This window comes from Scleropages formosus, chromosome 13 (assembly GCF_900964775.1).
Source record: "Scleropages formosus chromosome 13, fSclFor1.1, whole genome shotgun sequence".
Taxonomy (NCBI): Eukaryota; Metazoa; Chordata; class Actinopteri; order Osteoglossiformes; family Osteoglossidae; genus Scleropages; species Scleropages formosus.
In genome coordinates this window covers 6,768,864-6,781,872 of record NC_041818.1, presented here as the reverse complement: position 1 = coordinate 6,781,872, position 13,009 = coordinate 6,768,864, and the positions used below count along the sequence as shown (strand labels likewise).

Genomic DNA, 13,009 nt, shown 5'->3' with positions numbered 1-13,009 from the left:
TTTCTTTCACCATACGAACCAATGTTCATCACATGAGTACACACACACACACATTTTCTGAACCGCTTGTCCCATACGGGGTCACGGGGAACCGGAGCCTACCCGGCAACTCAGGGCGTAAGGCTGGAGGGGGAGGGGACACACCCAGGACGGGACTCCAGTCCTCCGCAAGGCACCCCAAGCGGGACTCGAACCCCAGACCCACCCGAAAGCAGGACCCGGTCCAACCCACTGCACCACCGCACCCCCTCATCACATGAGTAGCTGCATAAAACTTTATCAGAATATCGACGATTCCTGTTCACCTTCCTAGTAATTTTTTTTTTTTTTAAATGGGGGGGTGCTTCATAACTACGGGTTGTATGTAAGTCGAGCGTTCATAACCCAGGGACTGCCTGTATAACACACACACACACACACACATTTTCAGAACCGCTTGTCCCTTACGGGGTCACGGGGAACCGGAGCCTACCCGGTAACACAGGGCGTAAGGCCGGAGGGGGAGGGGACACACCCAGGACGGGACGCCAGTCCGTCGCAAGGCACCCCAAGCGGGACTCGAACCCCAGACCCACCGAAGAGGAGAACTGCGGTCCAACCCACTGCGCCACCGCACCCCCTGAACCTATACATATATATTTAATAAATTAATAACTGACATCTGCTCTTGACTACGCTCCACATCTGCTTTTTGTAGCGTCGGCTATTGTTGCTAAATGTATTTCAAGAACAGGCCGGCTTTCTGAGGAAACAAGAGCGTTTTGTGCTATTTTAGTAGCTTGCTATAAATGTTTAGGCTGGTGTAACCCATGGGGAGGAATTAAAAACGAGGCTGCTATAAATCCTTGCGAGAAAAGAATCTCAACCAAGTGAGCGAACTTGCAGTACGCGTGCAATATTTTACAGAGAAAAATGGGGCTGTGCGGTGATCAGATCTGAGCAACGCATTTTCAGTCTCAGCTAATATTTTTCCGCTTTGCCTGTGCTTGAATGATGTGGCATTTTTTTGCTCTGAGCTGGGAAATACTCATTGCCTTTGTCATTTGTCATTTTTCCTTCCGCATAAATGAATCTCTCTGCATGTAGTTAGAGTCTCAGCGCAAACAGATGCTTTTCCTTCCCCGTCCAAAAATCTCTTGACATGGCTTCTTCACTTCAGCTCAGAATACTCCCACACATTTCAAGTGCACCTTATACTGCAAATTAAACCATGCAGAGGAACCCTGCCAGATTTCCTCTGAGCAAAATATTCCCGGTAACCTTGAACACATGTTGTACCTGCCAGTCACTCTCAAAATGAAAAGTTCACGAGCAATATCACAGATACTTGACCAGAATGAAGGAAAGACAAGGAAGGAATGAATAAATGTTGCTTTTCATGTTCTGCGAAGGGAAAAAATTGGAAGTGGCCATTGAAAACGTGGTTAAATTGGTGGAGGTGTTAGCTGATGTGTGTTTGTCTCCGCTGTTTTAGCTGTCCACGAGCGTTTCGCTCCAGCGGTCAGGGCACGCCAACCGTATGGTATGAAATGTTCCTCCGACAGAGAGAACATCTTGGGAGATAAATAGTCACGTCATATTTAGTGAAAAATCACTAACCAGCACAGACTGTCTGATGTCTCTTATGTACATGAAGCATTTTTCACCCGGGACTCATCATAAACTATTTTGACGATCCTTCCATTATGCTCACGTGGGGCATTCGCTGGCTCCACTGAAATGCTAGTGTTGGGCCTGAAGTGATGAGACACAAACGCAAAATGTATAGTACTTTCACTCTGAAGGCACTTTTCCACTCTCGGTTTCACTAAGGTGAGGGTCAAAATGTCAAGAAGCAGTGCTGGATCATATGTAAAGTTTGTACCTGTAGAAAGACAAATGTGAGTATGAACACAGGGTCCTGAATTGGCAAAAATGACGAACACGGAGACAACACTAGGAGCTAGCGGTATGAAGAACATGTTGTAGCAGTCCCCCTCCATGTGTCTCACAGCCACACGTTCACCTGGAATGGGTTCGATGGGAGGAAAAGAGCACCAAGTGTGCCTGATTCTGAATAACGAGTACTTTAAAAAGAAAACTAGAGGTTAAAGTGGGCTTTTTCCTTTTCGACGTATTTCTCTTGGTGTGCTGGAGTGAAACTGGGAAGAATAACTGTTATGAGTAGAGGTTTGGACTTTTGGGGATTGTGCTTAAGCAAGGGAAGCAAAGTGAATTAGACAACTTGAGACCTTTATGTCAAAGGTCTGATTTGAGTTCTGTTTATGTGTTGTACTCTTGTACTTGAGTCTCGGCAGTTTGTCAAGAAACAGTCATTTGACTTTCATTGTTTGGTTACTAGTATTTAACAATTATAGGAGAAAGAAATAAAACATGGCAGGCTCATTCCACGAACCTGACACACTCCAGCGTCACTCAAGCCACACATGTCGGTGAGGGCTTGATTTTGGAGAGAGACACAGACGGGAACTTAAATACAGGTTTCGGGAGGCTGCAACTTCAGAGTAGACACTGACACTTTGTAGTTACTTGTTCCAGTGTTACCTGCTGGGCTTGATTATGGTGATACTATCCTACTGTGTGTGGGCATAGATCCTCCAAGGTGTCCAGTTCCGCATCAGCCATGACAACAAGCTTTTGGCATTTGGAACTTTTTTTACATCAGCTTTTTTTCTCCATTGTAAATCACAGCATTCTTGGCCAAAATATGTATACAGTGTATATAAACAAATTAACAGAAGTAAAAATCTTGTTGACATGGGACAATATTGCAATATTCAAGCAGCATTGTATGAAATCTCCAATTACCACATTATCTCATTGTTATAAGTCCATAACTAAGGCATTCACTTTTTTCTTTGTTTGGTAAGCATATGGATGCAGGTAATTACAGGCAAACAATATATTTGAACAATAATATTCTTGACAAGGTGGGTGTAATGTGACATGTTCAGAAATATTTTTACTTAAATCTCCTGCACTTGCTGTGTTTTGCTGTTTAAACCCATATTCTTCATTCTGGTCCTGGGAACCCTGACGTTTGGAGGTTTTGCTTCAAGTACATTAATACAATTAAGATTGCCACGCCCACACCTCCGGGCCAACACGGAACACCTGGGACGCAACGCAAACTGCAGCATAAAAGGCTGCGTCGGACAACCAGCTGATGCGGAACCTTGATCTGCCTCCTTGTTAGCGACCTTCTCCAGCCATTTCCTGTTCCCGAACGCCTTCCCCGAACCCGAAAGGGACTTGTTCCCCCGATCTACTGCCTCCTTCGGATCATCGACCTCTTGCCTGTACACTGACCTCGCCTTTTGGATCCTCCCTGTTACGACATTCGCACCTCGAAGACCCTTTGCCCGTCCTCTGACCTCCTCTCTTGGATTTCCCCGAAGACACCACGATTACCGCTCTGCACTTGGGTCCGCCGCTTCCCTCAGACGCGACCATGAGAAAGATGATTATATTGTTGCCAGAGTTTGTCTAAGTGCATAGTCTATTTAGCGCTGCTGAAAGTTTCTGGTACGTTAGTATTACAATTGTGCTTGTAGCAAAAAATGTCACATATTTGTTTTACTCAACAAAGAAATGAGTATTTCCATTAAATTACAAGACGTATTACTTTGAGTAACCGAATCAGTAAAAATTCTTGCCACAGCTTTAGAATGTATGTCAGGTAAATCAAATTACTACATGACTCAGTCACTCACTTGCTTTAGCTAAACACTTGTCCTGGTCAGGGTTGCGGTGGTCCGGAGCATATCTCGGAATCCCTGGGCAAGAGGACATTACATCATTCACGATGCACGGGAAAAGATGTTATACTCTATGTGCAATTTTCAATGGCTGCACACAAGGACCCAGTCTACCCACCACCCCAAAACCACAGAGAACAACACCCAGGCCACCATACATCTTCATGCGCTGAAACCAACTGACCTAACACACCCACCAAACCGAAACTAATCCCACCAACAACATCCAAACCACTAAATCAGATTTAATGCACGAACAAATAACCAAACCAAGCCTAACTGACTACAAAACACCTAAAGAAAGCCTAACCCAACAACCCAGCCATCCAGCCAACCCACTAACAATACCCAGCCACCAAACCAAACCAGGGCACAACCACCAACAGAAACCAACCAAACTTACTCCCACCAACACAAAAACTAACCAACAAACCACACAGACCAGGTCTAACACATCAACTCAGAACCATCCACCCATATCACCAGCAAAACCAAGCCAACAAACCAAAGACAAGACACTATTGCATTGCAGATTACTGTATGAGTGAAAGTATTACAGTTCAGCTGACACAAGACTAACATCCATTAGTCCCACTCAATATTAATTTTATTTAATAAGCCAAACCATGAGAGCAAAACTTTATACTTTCAAACTTTTGAACTATGATAATTAGAGTGAATTCCATAGCAATTAGAAAGATTGTTTGATATCCAAAATGATCCCGGAACATTGAAGCAGTGTTGCATCATGTGAAGCTCAGTTATCCATTCAGTTTAATGGCCAGTGTTGATATGTTGACAGGCTAGCATTGGACCAGGCAGGTTCAGCATTGATAAGGTACTAAAATAATTCCATTACATAAGACATTATAGAGTATCAGAAAAGAAAAACACTATATCACCTTATATGAGCAAAAAGAGGCTTCTTCTTTACATTTCCCTTGTATCTATATGTTCCGTTTTCCTTGCTGATTCCGAAAGATGTACACCTGGGGTGGGTACACTCCGCAGCACTGTGCACTACCCAACCCCCATCTCTTGCCTCACCTGCGAGGCACCCTGCCTAACACTGGTGGGCGCAGATCAGGTGCCCAGCTGGCGTCAGCCCTGACAGGAGGAAACCCGCTAATTAGCTCTCCCTGTGAAGGGGCTCGGCTGTGTCAAATCCCCAGCCTTCATTAAGCACATTCAGAGGAAATTGGGGGGAAAAAACACAGGGGATATACTGCTCTAATTCTTTTCTTACATGCAATTTAAAAAAAAAAAAAAAACTGGCACCAAGCTGATACACCTCCTTGAAACGGAGAAACAACCTCCGTGCACAGAAGCATTTGCATGTAAAACATGAGAATATGATATGAGCATCTGGAGCAATGATCTGCTCCGCTGCTCTGTATTTTTGATTCTTCCAAAGCTCAAAATCCTGCTTCTTTCAGAAATCCCTTTTTCAAACACTGGCCTTATGAGACCGGGGAGAAAAGGTTGCAATGGGTGGATTAAGTGAATTCTGCGAGAGGAGGCGCTGCTGGAATGATAACTAGAAGGGCTTCACGGTAGCTGGAAAACGTGGACCTACTGCAATGGTCCCGTTTGGGCTCCGGGGCCCCACCGGCGTAGAGCAGCACTTGAGCTGCAGTGCACTTTCGGGTTAAAATCTGACACAGCTGGGGTTTTAAAGCACAATTCGGGCTTAAAAATGAGTACGTAGCGGAGTAAGTAAAGGGCCACTCGGCAGCATTCGATATTCGTCCAAGGGAACACGGCTCAGCAAACCTTTCATCTGCAAATGCAGCACTTTAAGGTACCATGTTTAAAAAAAAAAAAAAAAAAAGAAAGAAAAAACGTGGATATACAGTATTTCCTGATGGAAATGTCAACAGATTAGTTAGGGTACAATTATACCCCATTGCTACTAAATAATAAACAAACCATCACACATTCACGGGGGCGCGGTCAGGAGGACTAGAAAGGCACGCTGAGTGGTCTAACGATCCCAAGCAGTGAAGAGTCAGCCTAGAGTTGGGAAAAATGGTTTACAGTTGTCACTGTGTGTTTGAGTGAAATGCAGGCATGGGGGGGGACTGAGGCCTTTCCATTCAACGATTTAATTACTGTTTTAACCAGGAAAGCGTATCCCCTCCATTCACATGGGGCTCCCCTCCAGCGTGATTCAGAGTTGCGCTGTGTGCCTCCCTGACATTGGCGCTGGCCAGGGGTGGGGGGGGGGGGCTGCAGCCAATAGACACACACACAGGGGCGGTGGCATCGCGTCGTCTGCCCGTCTGCCCGTCACCGCTCACCCACTGCACGATTTGCATTCAGAGATCCCCTCCACAGACTCCCAAACAATAAATATGGAAATTCGAAACATAGCAGAGCCGCATTTTCGCTATTGTACAGTATGAGTCAAGTATCACTTAAGCATAAATGGAGTGATAGTGTACAGTTAGGAGTGCCTTTTACTGCCACAGTCATGTTATCTAAACCATTCCATTATCTCTGACTGTAGTGAGCAACCAATTCCGTTTTGCATCAATATTGAAGTCATAGCTGTCAATCAAAGCAAATTTTCAATGCCACAATTTTTTTGCATTTTATGTGTTTACAAGGCTGCATGTTCTCATTACAGTTTTAGTATCCTGACATGAGGTTCAGAATTTTTCTTTCCTACTGGACAATCGTATGTAATGTATGTATGGAAGGCATTTAACATCATTACCGTTATTCACGAGATCTGTGAAGGTGTTGATAAAGTAGCAATGCCACATGATAATCCATAGAATAATAAAATAACCCAAGAACAGGGCTTCTTATCTCCTGAAGCAGATCTCAGGTTTGAATAAATAACTTTTTTTGTAAATCATTCAGATTTCATATTGAAAATGAAATCAAAATAAATCAGGCAGTAGATGCGATGTAAGACTGAACACTGGACCAATGCTGTGAATCACTAGATCTTTACTTCACAGTTTGGAATTTTAACATTACTTATTTACTATACCAAACACAGGGGGGCGTGGTGGTGCAGCTGGTTTAGCCAGGGCCCGCCGTGTGGCAGGTTCTTGGGTTCAAGTCCTGCTTGGGGTGCCTCGCAGCAGACTGGCATCCCATCCTGGTTGTGTCCCCTCTGCCTTGCCCCCTATGTTGCTGTGTTAGGCTCTGGTTCGCCACGACCCCTGCTTGGGAAAAGCGGTTGTGGACAGTGTGTGTGTGTATACCAAATGCAACTAAGATGTAGAGATGTATACAGCTATGACCAAACCACAGTAAAACAGAATAATATCAATGGGTAAAATTTTCCCTCGTTATGCTCTGGCTGTTTCCCACAATGATTACAGTTATTTCTACTTTGATATTTTGATATAAGGTCTACATTCAGCCATACCCGTTCAGAGTAATTTTTTTCTTTCCATGTGAGTACATTTATATGTTTTTTTGTGTGCATACTTTTATTTTATTTGTTCATTTTTGCCATTTTCATGTTTGTTACAGTGGTACCACAAAGCCATGACTGAGCCGCACCAATGCAATATAAATCTTTACGTTACTGAACAACAAACTTTTCAAGAAATTTTAATAATAATAATAATAATAATAATAATAATAATAATAAAAAACCTTGAAAAAATACCATTTTGAAAACATTTAATGGATCAGATTGGGTGTAATGTTTCAAAACCCTAGAAAGCAAAACCTTTAAGGATACTGCCAAACCCGCAGTATAACTTTGACCCATTTTCATTCCAAGTTGTACAAATGAAATCATTATGGAATCACTGAGGATATCAGTTTTAAACTGGGAACCATGACTAATGATTATCTATTTTTGACTGATTTAGTAAAATGACACACTTGAACTATGTTTTAGTTAGATATGTTGTATGACACCCTTATCAGGTTTCTTTGGTGATAACTTACATAACTTATATAAACATCAGTCAGGTTTTAATCAGAGGCCTCCTGATTATTCAATTTGTTCCCAGTTTTCTAGAAAAAATCCGTAGATTACAAAAAAATAATTCATTGTGGAATGACAAGCGGGGGGAAAATGAGGGAAAAAAAAAAAAAAAAAACATTAATTCAGAATTCAACTGAATGTGAAAATGAATTCCAGTAAAAGTCCCATGTGTATCAGTTTAGGAACTGGGAAAACAAGAAACATAAAATGTTTCTTTCACAGCATTTTAGTGTCTTTAATTTTTTTTTTTTCTTACTGGAAATACAATTTCACAGGAATGGAGTGGAGGGATGCAAACGACGACGTGAATCATACCACTGAAATACTACTGAGAATGTCATTGAAACATTAATTGACTGTAGAGCTTTTAGCATTTCTCTCTTTGAGAGTTTTCTTCTGCACTGAACTACTTTAAATGAATACAGAGATCTATTTAAATTCATTACCTGCGAGAAGACAAGAAATAACACATATTTCGGCATCAAGCTATTATCGGTATAATGAACAAATCAATAATGTTCGTTTTATCTGTAGATGTATTTTAACGGCTCTTTTTATTTCGCTGGTGAAGTTTCTCATTTAAAATGATACAGCGGATGATCTGGGGGCGAGACAATGAATGAAACAACCAGTAAACGCTGGTTTACGCTTGCGGTAATGATTATTATCGTTATATAATGAAATGGGAGGTAAATAAACGAGACGCACCTAAATAATGTAGTAAACATCTGTGGCGCTGCGGTGTTTTCTCAGTGATATGCTGTGATTTCATAATTAGAGCTCTGATGTCACACCCACATTCAACACTTGGCTTTTCAATGATCACTTTCGCGGCAAAAACTGAACAAATATAAAATATGTGTGCATAACGGGCCATTTGCAACTAATAAAACGCCATCACTAAAATAACAGTAGAATAACGGCTTTGTATGTTTTTGTTGTAATCTGAAGTGACGCGTCTTCGCTGAAGTGAAGCCTGCGCGCGAAGACCGCGAGAACGCCCGGTTGCCTAGGAACGCGCGCGTCTTCTTCGTCGCTCCCGACCTTGCGGGCGCGTTCGCGCTGCGCGTTCCCGCACCCGGACCTCACCAATGGGCGAGATAAGAGCATCAAAATCGGAGGATAGTACCCGGAGATTAAAAAAAGAAGAAAATGTGGATGGAGTGAAAGTAGAACAGAAAATATACGTGGTAGATGAACATTAAACGAACAGGGAGCGCAAACAGTTGCAGGAATCTGAACGAAAAAAATATTTCTCTTCTTTATTTAGAGAAAATAACGTTTTTAAGGGGACCTCGGGATGAATGGGGGTGCTGATAGTTCGCCAAGGCAGGTGAGTCCGATTTCTGCGCCTTCTCATGTTTAAAAGACAGACGGCTCAAGCACTAGAGCCCTCTGGACTATAAAATTGCATCAAAACGTTTAGAAATACAAAATGGCATGACACATGTTTTTTTAATATTTTGTTGTAGTCGGTTTCCCTGCAGCAGTTTACGATTATTAAAGCATGCTTTGGCTTCAGATCTCATTAGTCCCCTTGTTTGTTTATTGTGGCTCGGGTGAAGATGTGTTAAAACAAATGTTTCATGTAATCTGGGTGGATGAATGGAACATCTGCAAATGTAACACGAGTTCCGAATATTGTTCTGGTATTTCATGATGATTAAAGTTCATTATCATTTCAGTTCAGTGACAGTCCTCGCACGCCGCGCGCGTCAAATGCACATTAATCCACGGAAACACACACATCGTGGGCTTTGCTGTGCACGTTCCTGTCAAACTTGCGTCTGCGTGTGTTCGTGGGAAGGGTTGTCCTTCTAAACCATATATATTCGTAACGTGGAATGCAGCTTCAGTGCCTTATGTCCGCATCGGCGATGGTGCGATGAACAAATCATGATGATGATCATTGATGGTGATCAAACCTGTACGAAATGCTTTGTTTTATGCATAATTAAGTCACCTGTTTCATTTTCTGATTTTTACATGTCGATTCCTGCAAAAGATTACTATTGGCAAGTTTTCCCATTGAATGACAGTCTGCTGCTTCCCAGCACCAACTGCCTGTGCAATTCTAAACGAGACTGGTGCTCCAATGTGCTTTATTTTATTATGGATAAATAGAAGTGAAGGACCCTATTAAGAGGAATAACCAAGGAGGGAAGAAGAAGTGCGAATGCACTCATAACTCAAGTGAGAGCCCTTGCAAAGACGGAATCAATGTGGGAGCAGGACGGGCGCTGCTGTTCCGCCCCGCTGTGTGTGTTGCTCCAGAAATGACTGCAAACCTTTAATGTTTTCACCCATAAACCCCCGTTTCCCATTTGCTTTGGTTATTTACCAGTGTAAAACGCCAGGGAGTGCTACGCGACATCTCCTTCCAGCCTTTGTTGCAGTGGAGTGTCTTAACACTTGTCTGATACATACATAAAAAAAACGGCACGTTGTGTGTCGATGGCGCGCGAGAACGCGCGCGCGCTACGTGTAGTACTAACGTGTTTGACACAGGTGCTCAGCGAAGCGGCGTCTCTGCCTTTCTACCCCCCCCCCCCCGCTCCTTTTCGTAACGCAACAAACGAGTGAATGGCTCTGGCGAGGACTGGGGGTCCCGCGGCAGGTGGACGGAGGCGGGCGCAGTCGCGGGGCCGTCGGGAGTGCGCGAGGAGCCGCGCGCCGGCGCCGGAGAGAGGAGACGCGGGCTTTCCGGGAGAAAATGTCAGCCTGCGAGTCGTCATGGAGACTTTGTCAATGAGCCATTGTGCCGCTCGCGCTCAGAGCGCCTCAGCAATGGGCTTCTTCCCTTCGTCGCCAAACGTTGAGAATTCACAGCGGGTTCTTAAAACCGTTTCACCCCCCCTCAAAAACACCGGAATGTACCCCGGACGCGACGGCTTGTCAGTTAAATGTTTCCCCGACGTAAAGTTTGCGAAGTGCTGCGATCGCCTCAGAATGAGATCCTTCTCATGAGAGGCTGAGCTCGATTACACGGCGGAATGGCTTTAAGAATTTGCCTCTAAATATATTTTTTTCAACCATTTTATTACGATATTGTTCTCTATGTTGTTTTTTTTTTTTTTTTCTTTTTTGCCTTTTTAATTCATACGTCTTCTTGCCTCCTAGTATTATGTAACGCACTCTGGAGCCTGTGCTGTCTTCTGCTCGAATTGATCGTCGTTTTTACTTCAGCAAATCGTGTTCTGCGCCGAAAATATGAGCAATATCGTCATCTTCGTCCTCGTTTTCCCTTCAGATGGCCAAATAAGAGGAATGCGGCGTGCATTGTCCCAGTCTCCTTTCTTCATGATTTGTCAGCTCTTCTAAAGTCATAGCAGACTTCTCAATTTATACCGTCTGAGTTCCCAAATGATCGTGTTTTTCGTGCCTTAAAATTTCTTTATGTTGCATGTTTTTGCTCTGCTGCGCGCGTTTGCTGCTTATTCGACAGTAAACACACTGAAAATGGAACTAAATAATGCAAAAAGTGTGGACTTCTGCAACTCAGAAGTGCCATAGCAGGAATAGCTGAAGATCCAGGTTGTTCCGTAACACTTAGTTACCCCGTAATTTTACAGTACCAGTTTGAAAGTGCTGAAGTTTCATTAAAAAAGGTACGGCGGTGTCGCTTTGTCATCTCGAAGGCCTCGCTAATGCATGTGAAAGGCAGCATACTTCAGGGATTTAGCAGACATCTGCATTTTACAGTGAATGTTAAATGTACACCACTGAGGTGTATAAACATTGCTAATGTGACAACCATTGCATTGTTAATGCAGCAGCTTTGCATCGGTTGCGGGGAGAAAAAAAGAAGAAAAAACACTATGGAACTTCTGCATCTTGGGTACAAAATGTAGAAGTAGCCTACTTATTTTATAGGGGCAAAAAGAATCTGTATATTTTAAATTGATGCTGCAGCATGTGTTGCTGTTCCCCACCCAGTATCAAAGTGATAACTTATTACCTAACCATGTGCTATATTTCACATTTAACAGAATTATTGCGGGCTGAAACATTTAAACGGTCACGTAACGCTCGTAGAAATGTGTGGCGGAGAACGGCCTTAATGGTCATGCTCAGAGCAGGAAGCGTTCGGGGATTTGCTCAGAGGCTATCAGATTATGTGCAGGCCATCTCTGATAAAGACTTGAGGATATCATTTGAAAGGTACTCAGCAGTGCACCCGAGGGAAGCCAAGCAAGTGAGTTCAGAAGCATCCACTGTAAACACAGAATATCAGTATGTAATATCATCAGTATAACCGGTCTATCGAGGGCACCGTAAAGGCACCGTGAACAGACCACGCTACACGTGTAGCGTGGGAGTGATGTCACGGACATCCTTCAAAACTGCTACTGAAACGTGACCTGCTTATGAGAAAGCCTCGCTTAACAGCGTAACTCTTCCACTAGCAGTGGCTTAAAAGGTTATTTCTGTCTCAGTAGTAATCAAGCAATTACATAATGAGAAACTTTTTTTTTTATTTTATTATTTGCCTTACGTGGGGGTGCGGTGGCGCAGTGGGTTGGACCACAGTCCTGCTCTCCAGTGGGTCTGGGGTTCAAGTCCCGCTTGGGGTGCCTTGCGACGGACTGGCGTCCCGTCCTGGGTGTGTCCCCTCCCCCTCCGGCCTTACGCCCTGTGTTGCCGGGTAGGCTCCGGTTCCCCGTGACCCCATATGGGACAAGCGGTTCTGAAAATGTGTGTGTGTGTGTGTGTGTGTATTTGCCTTACTTAGTGCATTCAAGTATTCCGAAACGTGCGTGTGGAATATGTGACTGTTTGTCTACATAAATGTTACATTTTCTCTGAGATCAAATTGACGGACTACTGTCTTGGAACCTGTCCTGATGGCGAAACTAGACCGCTCTTTTGTGTTTATTTTGGAAAAGGGCTTTAGTGACCTGTTAACATTAAAGTGTATGATGTATACAGAAGCTTGCACCGTAGGGAGTTGTGTGATATTGCTGAAATGTGACGAATACACAAAGGGTTGGCACGTATTCAGGACATTTTTGAGTGCTGTGTTAATGCGTCCTCACCTTGGACAACAGAAGATGCCTTTTTTTTCATTTTAAGCTTGGGTAGTGGTGAGCACAGAGGTTCATCTACAAAAGTCATAATTGTGTTAATGCTGTAGGTGTCATCTCACCATTTGGTTACAGGAGTGTTGGTTTCTTTGGTGTCAAACTTTCTTGAGTCATCTGGCGATTAATTAGAGTGAGTATTTGTGTCATTTCAAAGGATGCACTATATTGTGCTTGGCTATGGCTGTTCCTCACTGTGTAAAACCAGGCAA

The 13,009-nt window shown here is 43.4% G+C and overlaps 1 protein-coding gene across 1 annotated transcript in view; it reads left to right on the top strand.

Annotated features, from left to right (window-relative positions):
* Positions 1-8,734: 8,734 nt before the first annotated feature.
* The window catches only part of nlgn3a (neuroligin 3a), a 199,834-nt gene continuing 195,559 nt past the window's right edge, over positions 8,735-13,009 (top strand). Inside the window, exon 1 of the mRNA XM_018737481.2 lies at positions 8,735-9,049. The gene's annotated coding sequence lies outside the window, so the exon portion shown is untranslated. The remainder of the gene's footprint in view (positions 9,050-13,009) is intronic.